The sequence below is a fragment of the Pan troglodytes genome, chromosome 17 (genome assembly GCF_028858775.2).
Source record: "Pan troglodytes isolate AG18354 chromosome 17, NHGRI_mPanTro3-v2.0_pri, whole genome shotgun sequence".
NCBI classification, from domain to species: domain Eukaryota; kingdom Metazoa; phylum Chordata; class Mammalia; order Primates; family Hominidae; genus Pan; species Pan troglodytes.
The window spans coordinates 58003684-58019833 of NC_072415.2; positions in this window are offsets into that span (position 1 = coordinate 58003684).

Sequence of the window (16150 nt, forward strand, 5' to 3'; positions counted from 1 at the left end):
TCACTGCCTTGGTTCAGACTTCATTGTCTTTCATTGGAAGTATTGCTTTAGCTCCTCAGCTGGTCTTCTTGCCTCCACTCTTGCTCCCTTCCAATTCATCCTCCTTCCTGCTGCCAGAATTTTTTTTAATAGCATATTTTCTAAATGTAAATCTGATGTCACTACCTTGATTGATAGTTTCTTTCTTCCAGTTTTCCCCCCCCCCCCCAGGGTAAAATCAAGACTGTTTAGCATAACCTAGAAGATCCTTAATGATCCATCCCAGGCCAGTCTCTGTAGTGTCACATCTCAACACTCCCCACCTTGCTCCCTTTTCCCCAGCCAGAATGAACTCCTGACAGTTTCCCTAATCACCATGTTCTCTCATTCCCCAGTGCCTATGCTGTGCTCTTTGTTCTGCTAGAAAGCACTTGCCCTATGGTGCCTGACCAACCTCTGCTCATCCTTGGAAGCTCTGTATAGAGCTTCAGTACCCTCATTTATTCATTGAACTCTCTATCCATACATACAAAGACACACACACACACACACACACCACACACACACAGTCATGATCTTTCAAAAAACAACTCATATTCTCCCCTTCTGGTAAATCTTTAAAGCCCTTTCTGGCTTCCCCAGCCCAAAGCTATACCATTCACATATGAATTTTCTCTCTTATACTTACAATGATATACATACCATTCATTTAGTCTTGAGCAGTTTTTTTTTCCAGCTTCTCCTGTGTATATATATTGTCTCCCCATCTAGATTGTAAGTTCCTGAAGGACAAGGACAACTTGTTTTCACTTGTCTTCCCCTACTCTTACCAAAATACTAAGTAATTGAAGAAAGATGAAATACAGCATTTGTATAAAAGAAAAACATGTCACAGATCTGCAAACATTCTACACAGCTTTGCGCCCATTCTTCCGGTTTATAGTGGCCCTCCATACAACTGTTGGGTCTCTTTTCAACATCATTTGCTCATCCTAGTGGGATTAAATTGCAGTGAGCATTACTACATCTTAAGGAAAGATCCAGTTATTTGCAACTGAGAGGACCCTGATTAAATGAGATAACTTAAGTAAAAATTTTAAAGAACAAATGCATGGGCTTACTTTTATTGTAAATAATAAGGAAGAAATCCAACACCAGCTAGATATTTATATTGATACAATGAAATTTCAGGTTCCAAATGAATTTATGTTGCAGATTTGAACATATGCGCCCCCCCCCCCCAACACACAATCCTTATTCATGTTAGTTTTTGCTAAAAAGAAATAGTATTTCACATCAGATAGGAAATGCAGGAGACAGGAATAAGGCATATATGAGAAAAAAACTTCAATTTAACAAGTGTTCATCAGGTGTCTGTCATGCACCTACCACAGAAGCATTGGTTGATCATAGTGGAAAATTCTCACTCTTTGGCCAAAGTCACTTAAAAAAAATAAGACAGGATTTTTTATAATTAAAGAGAGAAAGAGATTAAAAGAGAAGTTGGCTCGGATAAAGACAAAAATATATGGCAAAACAAATTATATTTCTCATCATTCTCCAGGCATCTTACTATTATATTTCTTATCTCTACACTTAAATGGATAAATAATGATTAGATGAATAGATCATTGGATAACCCAGTGACTGTTCAAATATTATTTGGAAAATTACAATACAATTCCAATGCAATGAGCTCTCCCATAAAGGCATTTAAATATCTGAGATGTACATATTTTGAGAAAAGAAGAACAAAGGCCAGTGTCTAAACCCTAAAAGAACAATATACAAATTGTTTGAAGTTCTGTTGTGAGGGGAGATTATTTGGTAGTCACATGCCAACAATTGGGCCTTATGCTTTCATTATAATTGTCTGTGGGTGACAATATTGACTGAGCCAGGCTGCTGCTAGGCAGGATAAGTGTATGAAGGTTTAATACTCTTGGAAAATTTCAAGCTTATTAGCATAATTGCTGTGATGAAGACTGAAGAGCTTACTTAACATAGCTGACTAGAGTAGACAATAGATGCATAAGCAGTGTCCTAATTATTGAATTAATGAGTCCCAATTGTTTGTCCTTACTGTAAATGGTCCTTGCTATGAAAAAGACATTTTGCTGAAGGAGTCTGACAATTGTGTTAGCTGACAAGTGGCCAGAATGTAATTAATGGTGGGGGAGAGCCAATTACTACTGGGTCCTAAAGACTTCACTGGTGAGTTTCAAGGAAAAATTGCATAGCTATATAGTAGTTTCATATCAACTCCTCTTTTCCTTTGTAAAATCGTGGAGCCTGATTCAGTGCTCTTATTTTGCAGTTGAGGAAACTGAGGCCCAGGCTTACTTCTCCAAAGTCCTGTGACCACTTAGTGCCATGGATTGTGCAGGTAGTATCCACCTTTTCTGCTCTGGCACTGCCCACTGACTCTTCTTCCTGTTCCTGGTCTGCATGCACACCCATGCTGCAAAACAACACTTCTGAACCTTTGCTGCTCTACAAAACTCCAAGTTCCCATTACTTTATATGCATATGTCCTCACCAACTATTTCGTGGTGAAAATAGAGGCAAATTTCCTACCCACGCCTGAACCCCCAGTGATGGACAGATGTATCTGTCTCCAGACTGACCCTTCCAGCCACTTTCTTCAAAAGCCTTGCCTATCCCTCTGGAGAAGCTTTTTCCTCCACTTACTCTCTGTTCCCTTGACCACCCTGTCTAGGGTGGTCATACATACACACGTCCCTCCCAACATACACATGTCACACTCTACCACATCACCTTTAAAATTTTTTCTTTAAAAACTTTTATCATTTTGTAGAATCATCACATCTACTTATTCTGTACTGAATTATTACTTGTCAACCCTTAACACTTAATGTAAGCTCTAAAAGAGCAGGAAATATGTCTGTTTTGTTCACCATAGTATCCCTAATTCAAGCATATATGGAGGCACTCAATAAGTATTTTTGAATGGATGAATAATTTTCACTCAAGTTCACTCAAACTCAGCATATCCAAATGGAACTGATGACCTCCTTCTGTTTTCCTATCTGAGTATGTCTTAGCCCAGTTCCCTAGAAAACAAACCCTGATGCAAGGATTAAGTATTGATGCGTTTTTTAGAAGGTATAATCCCAGGGCAACAGTATGAGGAAAAAGACAAGAAAAAATGGGGAACAAGGTACAGCAATGCATTGCTGTGCTAAACACTACTCCATGAAAAGCCTTAAAGAAATACAGCCTGTCTCTTGGGCAGGTACAGCCACTTGACCATACAGGACATCTCCAGACAGGCAGTATGAAGAAATCACACCATGAAACAATGTGAAGAAGGAAGGAATTTTATCTTTGTGTCTCCTGTCTCCTGTTGGTCATAGCTTTTCCCTCAGGGAGTTAAAATTTTCTCACTTCCCAGTTGGATTATCCATTTTCTTTAACAGTCACTCAGAAAGCCAGGTCCCATGCCCTGGAGTTCAGAAGCGGTGGGAGGAAACTGTGGGTATGTGGCTGGTTGGCTTCAGGCAGTTAAACCACAAGGGACTTAACTAAGTCTCTACTGGTAGCAGCTGAAACAGAAGAAGAGGTTAAGGGTCCCAGAGATGGTAAGGCTCAGAAAATCTGAGAAGACATGTAAATTAAGGCTGACATAGGGTAATCATTACTACAGCAAAGGTAGAACCAGGTTTATTTTATCCACTTCATTATACACAGCACCTACCACACTATGTGCTAATTAAACTTCTGTTGACTAAATGCCTGCATAAATGACACCACCACCTGTCGGATCTGCTTAAACAGAAACCTTGGAGTCATCCATGGTCTTCCTTCTTTCTTAATTCCTGTATATCAAAGACAAAATTTCTGTTGGTTCTACCTTTTTAATATATCTCAGATCCAATGCCTCCTCTCCAAGCTCACTGCCTCGGTTCAGACTTCACTGTCTTTCATTGGAAGTATTGCTTTAGCTCCTCAGCTGGTCTTCTTGTCTCTACTCTTGCTCCCTTCCAATTCATCCTCCTCCCTGCTGCCAGAATTTTTTTAATAGCATATTTTCTAAATGTAAATCTGATATCACTACCTTGATTTATAGTGTCCTTCTTCCTGTTTTTTTTTTCCAGGATAAAATCAAGACTCTTTAGCATAACCTAAAAGATCCTTAATGATCCATCCCAGGCCAGTCTCCGTAGTGTCACATCTCAACACTCCCCATCTTGCTCCCTTTTCCCCAGCCAGACTGAACTCCTGACAGTTTCCATAATCACCATGTTCTCTCATTCCCCAGTGCCTATGCTGTGCTCTTTGTTCTGCTAGAAAGCACTTGCCCTATGGTGCCTGACCAACCTCTGCTCACCCTTCGAAGCTCTGTATAGAGTTTCAGTACCCTCATTCATTCATTGACCTCTCTATTCATACATACAAAGACACACACACACAAACACGCGCACACACACACACACACACACACACACACAGCCATTCAGTGTTTATTATAACCGCCAGGGTTCTTAGTTGCAAGCAACAGAAGAAATTGATGTTGGCTGACTTAAGGAGAAAGAGAATTTGGTGAAAGGATATTGGGTGGCTGACACAATTGCTGGGAAGGCTGCAGAAACAGGCTCAGACAATAAGCAGAAGAAACAAGGAAGGCTAGGCAGCAGCCAGGAAGACAGCCAAGACACAGGACCACATACTGAGGGAGGAAGGCAACCATCACTGCCACCACCATTCCACACGGGATGCCATGGCCTTCACTTCCAAGTCAGTGTCACTGGGCATTACCCACCATTCGCTACCCACCACTCTCACTATCAGCACTGTTGCTCCTGGCAATCAGATGTCACTGCAGTGCCTGTTACTGCCACCAGAATTGTTTCTCCACCACCCGTATTTTGCATTACTAGAGCCCTGTCTTTGAAGCCCGGGGCAGATCTATTAGGTCAACCAAGCTTAGCCTATGTTGCATGCTCTGCTTGCAGGCAGGGTTGAGAAAGTAAGGAGCTAACATTTTGGTAGCCTTCTATATTATAGTGGGGATCTGCTTCTCTCCAGTAATCCTCAGGTAATTATCTAAACAAAATAAAGGGGGCCAGGTTCTGGGGAGCCCCTAAATGACAAATGTCCACCATGTTCTCAAAATTGCTCAACAAATAAATTGTGCATCTACCTGTGCCATGTTGTCTTTGAGGCACCAGGGATACAAAAATGAATAAAGTGACCACTTCATACCCACTAAGAGGGCTATGATCAAAAAGACAGAAAATAACCAGTGTTCCTAAGGATGTAGAGAAATTGGAATCTTCATATATTGCTGGCAAGAATGTAAAATGGTGCAGTCATTCTGAAAAGCAATCTGGTAGTATTAACATCTCTAAAGATTAGACAGAGTAACCACATGATCCAGCAATTCCACTTCTAGGTATATACCCAAGGGAAATAGCAACATATGTCCACCCAATAACGTTTACACAAATGTTCATAGCATTCATAAGACCATGAAGTAGAAACATCCCAAATGCCCACCAACTGATGAATGATAAACAGTGGCGTATCTATACAATGGAATATTATTCAGCCATGAAATTAATGAAGTATTGAAACATGCTGCCATATGGATGAATACTGAATCTTGAACCATTATGCTAAGTGAAAGAAGTCGGTCACAAAGGTCACATACTGTGTGATTCCATTATATGTAACATCTAGAATAAGCAAATCTATAAAGATAGAAAGTGGATTTGTGTTTGGCAACGTCTGGGAGTGGAGATGGGGTGGGAAGGGGAGTGACAGCTCATGGGTACAGGGTTTCTTTCTGTGGTAATGAAAATGCTGTAAAATTAGATTGCAGTGATGATTGTATAGTTCTGTGAACATATTAAAAACCATTGAATCATATACTTTAAATGAGTGAATTGTGTGCTATGTGAGTGATGTCTTAATAAAGCTGTTTATAAAAAATGAATGTAATAAAAAAGCCTCCTTTTCCTCAAGGAGCTGATATGCTTGTGGGACAGCAGAGTTAACAAGGTGGCTGCCAGTGGCCGCTGGTCAAGCCTGTAATCCCAGAGCTTTGGGAGGCCTGGAAGGATCACTGGAGGCCAGGAGTTCAAGAACAGCCTAGGTAATATAGTGGGACCCTGTCTCTACAAAAACTATATTTAAAAAAAGAGTTAACAAGGAAACAATACAACTTCAAGTTGTGGCAAGGCTTTCCCTCACACCTACTCCTTCTTTCTTCATGCCTCAAGATGGAAGATGTACCTTGCTCCTTGCCACAGCACTTACTATATTTTGAATTGTCTTTCTCTGAACAGTACGATCCTTGAGGTAGGAACAAGTGCGTCTTTGAACTTTGAGTCACCAGGGCTAGCTGCGGTGCCTAGCACACAGTAGCCTTAATAGTTGTTTGTTGAACGGTGAATAAATGAGAGAGCCAGAACTGGAACCTGGGTGTCCCAAGACCTAGACCAGATTCCTTCCTACTACACCCGACTATATTGATGCCAGAAATGAATGCTTTCCAAATCTGACGGCTAGCCAGAGAGACGTCTACAACAAAAACAGTTGCGTTTTCTACAAGCTGTCAGTTTCCAGGTATATGTTTACGTTTTACACTGTAAACGTAATTTTGCTGTTTCCCTTAATTATGCTATGTCCTTCGAATAATCATTTCACTCACCTCATTTACAGCTCTCTTCCTTGAGTTCATCACACAGCACCAGCTTTGCTGTCATCTTTAGCATCCTGTAATTGCGACTTCTCGCCCACTTGGCTGGTCAACACTGAGTCGGGGGCTCTCTGGCCTGTGTGCACAGGGTTTCAAGGCCCAGATTTTAGAGATTTGGCTTTTCACTTACCAAAAAGCACAAAGTAGAACTATATCAGCAAAGATTATGTAGAAAATTACTTTTTTCACAGCCTCTTGATATTTAACTTTGCAACAAATATTCCGTACTACTTTTAAAAATCAGCTTTATTGGCTGGGTGCGGTGGCTCACACTTGTAATTCCAGCACTTTGGGAGGCCAAGGCGAGTGGATCACCTGAGGTCTGGAGTTCAAGGCCAGCCTGGTCAACATGATGAAACCCTGTCTCTACTAAAAATAGAAAAATTGGCCAGTCATGGTGGAAAGCACCTGTAGTCCCAGCTACTCTGCAGGCTGAGGCAGGAGAATCACTTGAACTTGGGAGGCAGAGGTTGCAATGAGCCAAGATTGTACCATGGCACTCCAGCCTGGGTGACAAGAGTGAGACACTGTCTCAAAAAAAAAAAAAAAAATTAACTTTATTGAGATATAACTCATATACCATAAAATTCAACCAGTTAAACTGTACAGTTCAATGGCTTTTAGTATACACAGGGCTGTGCAACCATCACCACAATCTAATTTTAGAACATTTTCATCACTTCAAAAATAAACCCCATACTGGTAGCATTCACTCCTCATTCTTCTCTCCCCTACTCTTGACCCTAGCCAACTACTAATCTACTTTTTTGTCTTTATAGATTTGCCTATTCTGAATGTTTCATAGAAATGGAATCATATAGTATGTGGTTTTTTTGTGACCTGGCTTCATTCACTAAGCATGTTTTCAAGGTCCAGCTATGTTATAGCATGTATCAGTATTTCATTTCTTCTTATAGCTGAATAATATTCTATGATATGGATATACCATATTGGGCATTTGCTTGTTTCCATTTTTGTCTCTTATGAATAATGCTGCTGTAAACATTCACATATATTTCTCTACTACTTTTTAAATCATAACTTTGTTTCAAAAATTCCTCCACCCCTCTGATGCTCTTGTCTCTCAGTAGGCTCTCCAGTAATTTACAAGGTTCTTCTAGGCTTTTTATTATTGATTATTAATGATTATTGAAGGCCTAAAGTTTACCTGGCAAAGATTCAGCCTTCCTGTTATTGTAATTATTACCAATATAGAAAATATTTCACTGAACTAATGAAACAACTGTATCTCCAATGACATTTTGTGACCTGTTAAAAGATGCCAAGGAAGACTGGGTGTGGTGGCTCACACCTGTAATCCCAGCACTTTGGGAGGCTAAGGTGGGAGAATCACTTGAGGTTAGGAGTTTGAGACCAGCCCGGCTAACATAGTGAAACCTTGTCTCTACTAAAAATACAAAAATTAGCCAGGTATGGTGGCCCACTCTAATCCCAGCTACTCGGGAGTCTAAGACACGAGAATCACTTGAACCCAGGAGGCAGAGGTTGCAGTAAGCCAAGATCACACCACTGCACTCCAGCCTGGGCAATAGAGTGAGACTGTTTCAAAAAAAAAAAAAAAAAAAAAAAGATGCCAAGGAGCCATGTTCTTGGAGAGTCTTATCTGCTAGGGACTGTGCACTGTACTGTGAGGACAAGAATTAGGACACAGTCCTTGCCCTCTAAGATCTTCTGTTCTGTTCGAGGAGACAGTTGTAGGGGATGCAACTCACCCAGTCTTGGCGGTCAGGGAAGGCCACTGTAGGCAGGGTGGTACTGCTGGGAGTTAGCCAGGAAAAGAGCCAAGAGAGCAAAGGCAAACACATGAGGCAAGGGCCCAGATGTGAGAGGAGCATGTTTGTATGAAAGGGAGGGAGAAAGGAAAGGAAAGAGAGGGGAGGGGCATGAGGAATTGTGGAAGGAAATGAAGCTGAACCAATAAAGAAGAGCCACATTGTTAAGGGCTTTGAAAGCCATGCTAAGGAAAAGTTCCTCTGCTTGAAGGGGAAGGATTAAAAAAAATCAGTGGATCAAACATTCACTGAATGTTTGACCCTCTCAACACAAAACAAACACAAAAACTTATTGAAAAATATACAAAATGAAAAGGAATTTGTGAAATACTACTTTTTAGTGTTCATGTTAGAAGTAAATGTGTTTCTCTTTTAATCAAAATCTTCAAATTTGGTATCAACTTGTAATAACAGTAATGTTTAAAATTATTTTCTTTTTATTATTTAACAAATATATGTGTGACCCTCCTATGTACAAGAGATTACTCCAATCTCTGAGGCTACAAAATGTTTCACAATGCTTGGTTCCTCACTTCAAGGCATTAAGTGTTAAATCACATAATCGGTGTATAAAGAAACCAATAATATTTCATATATTATACATATTTAATAAATTTCTTATTCAGAAGAAGAGGCACCACCAAAGAATTCAAAGTGTATCAACATTAGTGTCCCTCATTGGCACAATTATAATTAATTCAATTTTTTAAACAGCCCTACACCAAGGGGCCTTCAACTAACAAGGCTCTTAATTATTTTTGCTTTGGAAATTTTTTATCCTCTGGTCCAATTCAGGGGTATTTTTTTAAAAAAAGATTTATTAAACATTACAAACAAAGTAGTGTCCTATGGGCTATGAAGAATATAAAGGAATGGTAGGTATGGTTCCTTCTCTCAATGAAATTCCAATTCTACTGGAAATACGAGAGGTGGCATCAAGGAGGTTGGGGGAGCGTTTATTGTCTCCTCTCATTGTGCCAGATTCTTAAAGCTCACTTTATCTCATTTGATCTTCCAATAACCAACGAGGAAGATTTTTTCTCATAAGTAATAGAAGTCCCCATAGAGGTAAAATAACCCAAGATCAACAAGCCACAGTGGACATTTCCAATTGAGGTGAAAACCAGGAAATATTTACCAAGTGTGGTCACATGGGCAACCGCACAGTTCCGCTGAGTGAAAATGGGTTTGAATTCTCTTATAGCTAGCCTTCAGGGGTCTTTCTTGCATCTCCACTCTTTGGTTCCAAGGAAAGTGACGAAAAGCCCTTCTGAGACCTGGGGCTGGGGCTAGCGCTGTCTGGAGGCATCTTCACTCACATGTCTGGTGGGTGATGCTGGCTGCTGGCCAGCACACCTACACATGGTCTTTTGAGTCTTTGGTAAAGGGTAATGGATATAGAGAAATAGGAAAGACCAGTGAAGGGAGATATGCAGTTAAGGGAAGATTTTAATCAAATGGAACATAGAATATTTTTATAGATTGAAGGGAATAAACCAGTAGAAAGGGGGAAATGTTAGTACAGGAAAGAGAACAGATAACAGTGAGAATGGCGCTCTAGAGTTGGTGAAAGGAGATGGGACCCAGTGCACTGGGAGGGTTTAGCCTAACACAGCAACTTGGATGGTTCACCTATTGCACGTATCCTCAATGAGGACAAAAGTTGGCTCCTACTCTTTTTATGTACAAAGCACAGATACACATGCAGTGCATAATCTTATGGCATGAGACAATTAGGAAAAAGATATCTAAAAAGACACTTTAAGGGGCAATAATGAAAAGAAAAGGTTGAGAAACACTGATCTACGGTAACTCAAGAGAAGGCAGAGAGTATATGAGTAGATATCAGTGTTCTGATGTTCGGGTGTTTAGATGTTGGAAACATGTGGAAGCTCTCTTTTGATATCATCTATTTCCCAGTGAAATAAGGAGCAAGAACCAAATATGAGAAGGAGAAAGGGAGTTTTACAGGTTTGACAAGAGATGAGAAAGTTGAAATTGATGTCTTAGAGGGTCAGAGAGGGAATTGACTAAAGACTCACTTGATGTTGATGGACTCCTTAAGGTGAGATCAGTCAGCATGTTTGTGTGCTTTTCTCTAACTGCATTCAGATGCTTGGATTAGGTAGTGGTTGGGTTTCACCAGGGTTGGGATTTTACTAGGGGAGTACAATGGCTGGAAATATGAGCAAGGGCATCTCCCACAGAGTGGCTATAATGGTCCTCAATTCCCTACCCTCACTCTGCACTCCCCATAACAGCACGTGTTCTTGGCTTCTCACACCAAGCCCCTGCAGCTCTCTGTGGAAGGGCTTCTTGTTGGTCTGTGTTAGAATAGGCCTGAAGTGCTAGGAAGCCCCTGAGAATAACCTTTAGCTAACAATGGATGGGATACTACAATTTCCTTGCTCTTGAGAGGGGAATAATTCTACGGATGTTCCACATACCTGCTTAATAAATTCCCTGTATTCACTTCCTTCTCTTCCCTATGTGACTTTCCCACTCCCCTCCCAATGCTTCCTGGGATCACTTCTTAAATAAATGACTTGCACTCAAATCTTTGTCTCAAGGTCAGCTTCTGAGGGAACCAAACTAGGACACAGATGAACCATAGTTTCAAGCCAGGTGAGAAGAGAGTTAAGTACATGATGGTGCAGGTGGGGGTGGAAAAAAGAGAGGGTTGATAGGCAGTGAAAAATGATGGGATCAGTGAATTGGCAAACCCAATGAGATCAATGAATGTTGGAGTTAGGGTACTGGCAGTGGTGATTGGAGAGTAGGACACTTGAAATTGGGAATCTGCAGTTGTTGAAAACAATCCTTAGGGTATGACCATAGGATTGTGTGACTTGGTGAGGTGGAGGGTATGATCGTTGCAGGTGAGGAATCAAAGAACTGAAAGGCCAAGGTCAAAACCACCTATGGCAGAGATTAGTTTCAGTCAGTTGCTTTCTACCTCTCCCTTAGAGTTATCATGAAGATTGAATGACACAATTCACATAAGAGCTTGAGTACAGAGCTTGGTACACAGTATGTGCCTAATAAATGTGATGGGCATGTGATCCAAACCAAACCCTCCCAAGGATTGTGTAACTTGATCCATTGGAGAAGCGCTCTCTTTTCTCTGTGGTCATCCAACACAAAGATGGAAGCAGAGACAAGATGGGGAAAAGATCGTGACAGTGTTCACTTCCCTGCAGTCAGTTGTCTCTACAGCCAGTAGACTCTTTGCCTACAATTATTCAGTTGGGTTTTAGAGTTAACAAAACTAAAAATTTTAATTTTCTTATGCTTTCGTTAATTTGAGTTCAGTTCCTGTCATTTGCAACAACAATAAAAACAATCAAATGACTAATAAGGGAATTCACCTCTTGCCTCAGGCTAACCAAAGTGATCTTATACAGGGTTGGTTTGTGGAGATCCTTTAAAGCCCTAGAGAGGGGGGAGTGTTGTGAGGTTTAAAGAACATTTGACAATGACTCATACCTGAGTTTATCTCAACTCTGCCATGTGCTAACGAAGTGGGCATTGTGCCTTAGGGTTTCATTGAAGAATCTCTAAAAGTCAGCCTTGCTAACTCATATTGTAGCTATCTTTTTGAAGGCATCATCTATTTCACCTGTCAGTGTCCTCTCTATGATACGCACAGCAGAAATTTATTTTAGAATGTGTTGCCGGAAGAACTTGACTTCTCTCAAAGAACTGAGAAGGGTTTTCTTTGTGGAAAGAGAACTAAGGAATCAATTGTGTTTATTCACTTTGGCTATATGGAAGCTCAGAGGCAAATATACAGCCCAATATGTGGGACCTTATCATCTGCAATGTGAATATGGAAATTTTATGTATATTCTATAGAATAGAATATAAATCTATTCTAATTTATGTTTTCCTTAAACTCAATTTTAATATCTTATTTAAATTTTACTATTTATTATAAATGCTGTATAAAAATCCTTATTTATGGAATAAAGAAAAGTATAAATAAATAGGTACACATACGCTGGGCATGGTGGCACACATGCCCGTAGTCTCAGCTACTTGGGAGACTGAGATGAGAGCATTGCTTGAGCCTGGCAGTTCGAGATCAGCCTGGGCAACATACGCAGACCCTGTCTTTAAGAAATAAAATAAAAGATAAAGAAAAGAATAAGTACACACACTAGTATTCAACTTGAGGAATATCCCTTCACCTTTTATGTGATACTTTACTGTAAAATGATACAGTTTAAATTTTTACTGGAAATGGTAAATTCAGAAGCATTCCTTTTACTAAAAAATATAGCAGTAATAGATGATGATTTAAAAAAAGAAACTAAAGTAATACAGCTGGACTCAATAACAAGATAAAAATCTCCATGACCCAGAAACAAAGTAAATAGGGCTAAAACCATGGTGCTCTGGGCTTCTGGTGCAGAGGCAGTAGTCATGTCTAGGAGCTCAGTCCTGTAGAATAATAGGGACCAAGTGGATCCCACATGAGATGGGGTATTAAAGCCAGGAATATTTACCTGGTCATGAAAGGAAGCTGAAAAAGAAAACTCTTCTTGACTTGTATGTGAGCTTATAGCTTTTATAAAAGCAGGAGGGCGGGAGGCTGAGGCAGGAGAATGGCGTGAACCCTGGAGGCGGAGCTTGCAGTGAGCCAAGATGGCGCCACTGCACTCCAGCCTGGGCGACAGAGCGAGACTTCGTCTCAAAAAAAAAAAAAAAAAAAGCAGGAGGGAAGCCTAGGGAGACAGAAGACAGAAACATAACACCACAACTAGGAAATGGAACAAGCTGCCTCCTGGCCTAGTGACTGTATCTGAAGCATCCTCAGTGTCATTATAGGGCAGGAATCCCCCACCGCAAACCTAAGACTTGGTTCTAGACTGAAATACTGGCATGAGGGTGAGGGAAACTAAGTAGACGCTATCAGAAACCTACTAAATAGGGAAGAGAGAAACAAATCTCCCTTTCAAAATGATCTTACAAACTAAAATCATTATAAGGCATTTGAAGAAAGCTAAAATGCTAAGAAAGACCAGAGTAAAAATCAGTTATTCAAATATAATTTGCTTTATTAGAAATATATTTTAGGGGTTATTCTGAGAAAGACTAAAACATAAATATGCTTGGGATGCTAAAATCCATTTAAAAAAGCAAGCGACCAGGTGTGGTGGCTCACGCCTGTAATCCCAGTACTTTGGGAGGCTGAGGAGGGCAGATCATGAGGTGAGGAGTTCAAGTCCAGCCTGACCAACATTGTGAAACCCCGTCTGTACTAAAAATACAAAAATTAGCTGGGCATGGTGGTGCACACCTGTAATCCCAGCTACTCAGGAGGCTGAGGCAGGAGAATTGCTTGAACCCGGGAGGTGGAGGTTGCAGTGAGCCGAGATAAAGCCATTGCACTCTAGCCTGGGTGACAGAGCAAGACTCCATCTCAAAAAAAAAGCAAGCATCAGGCAGAAATAAGAACTATATAGATAGGACAAAACATTGATTATAAATTTTGAAATAGAAATACAGATTAAAAAATTTAATAGACCAGAAATGGGCACTGTTGATGAACAAATTAATGAACTGAATTACAGTATTATAAAATTCACTCAGAATGCAGCACAAAATATATGAAAAGTTTTAAATAATAATTAAAAGACATGGAGAATAAATTGAGAGACCACGTAATACATCTAATAAGAGTTCCAGAAGAATAGAGGGAATAAGGAAGAAGTAATAACTGAAGAGGTGGTAGCTGAAAATTTGCCAGAATTAAGCAATGATACAGGTCCTTGGTTTGAAAGTGTGTTCCAAGTACCAAGTAGGAAGAACACAACTAAATCCCCACTTAGATTCTTTATAGTGAAACTGCAGAACATAAACAAAAGCCTTTAATAATTAGTAACGAAAATAACAGATCATCTAACAATGAATGATAGACTAATAATAGACTTCTAACTGGAAAAAAGATCAGGCCAAAGTACAATGGAATAATATCTTCAAAATGCAAGGAAATATATTTGGCAAGCTAGAATTTTATACACAGCTAAACTGCCATTCAACAGATGGCAAAATATAGGTACATACACATAACCTGAGAGAGTTTACCAACCCTCAAACCTCACTAAAAGAGAACACTTAAGCCTTTTAATCCAAAGAAATAAGAAAGGAAGAAGAAAATGAAAGAAACTAGAGACATGGAACAGAAGAAAATATTATGAGGACAGAATAAGAAAATGTGTTTCCATAAATTTAATTAATATTGACTGAAATAAAAATCAAAATAACTGATGATCCGTGCTTATAAAAGGGAGAGTAAATTAATATTCTGAATAATAATAATAAGATCAGGAGCACAGTGTTCAATAGGTAAAGTGTGTTCAAGTTCCTGCCATTTTTTAAGAAGGAAGTGGTCTAATCACCTCTTTAAGGCCCCACCTCTTAATACCATTGCATTGGAGATTAAATTTCAACAAGAATTTTAGAGGGACACCAGCATTCAAACCATAGCATCGCCTAATAAATAAATTAGTGTATTCTTTAACAAATAGTATTTGCCCTGGCTCTGGAAAAATATGGAACCTCAGTCATTGCCCTATCAGGGTTTAAATTTCGCAAAGAACAACAGAAGCAAGAAATTTTTTCAAAGGAGAAAGAAAATGTAAAATAGGCCCACCAAACTCCTACTGTGGCATAGTGGACAATTAATATTTTGCCTGCCAGCACATCCCTTTCTTTAGGGAACCGCATCTCCCTTCTCTATAAACTGTTCCTCTTCTGCTTATAAGAATCTTATAGGGACTACCATATTCTTAGAGGACCTCAACCATATGGCCATAAGTGATTGGACCAGAAATGGGCATCTGACCTAGCCTGTGTCCATCAGAACTCTACCCAGGGCCACCATGAGTCCATATGGCACTTTTGTGTAAATTAGAAAAAAAGTGGCCCTTCCTCAAGACACTTCATACCCTGTGTTAGGAAACTGTTGACATCTACAATGTTTATGGGGCATGTGGCACCCCTAGGTTTTTGCAGTAACTCCAATGCAGTATTTTTGAACTTCAGACTACCAACAATATGACAGGCAGTATCTCTCCAGTACAGAGACAATAAAATTCAGGAGCTTAGGGCAGACGTCCATTCTGATACATGGAAAAGGCTGGTCTGCAGTGAGACAGGATGAAGTCAATGCGTGGAAAGAAGCCAAAATGCAGAACAGAGGGAGATAGTTCCAGTTATATTTGGGGTCATGATTCCAATTGTTCCTAGAGACTCAAGTGTATCCCTTCCTCTCCCATTGTTTGGATGTTCAACTCTTTCTTTTTTTCCACAAGCCAAAACATTCGTTTTTTGGCATCTGCAGGATCAAATAGAATTTTTGTTATTTGCAAATAATGCAGCTGTGAATTTAATTTCACTAATTTCCACATCCCTCAATTTTAAAGGCAAATGGGGGAGGGCACATTAGCTGTAATCTCTACTTGATCAAGTATGATTTTTACACAAAGGGAAACAGCTCTGTGTCTATCTTTTCCAACCCAATAAGTCGTTTCTCATTCTATGTCCATGCCTAAAAAGAAAATTACATGTTGGCTGCCTGCTTTAATTGTTTGTAATCACTGAAATTTGTAGTCCCATCCTGTGGTGTGTTCTGAGACCTCTCCTCATG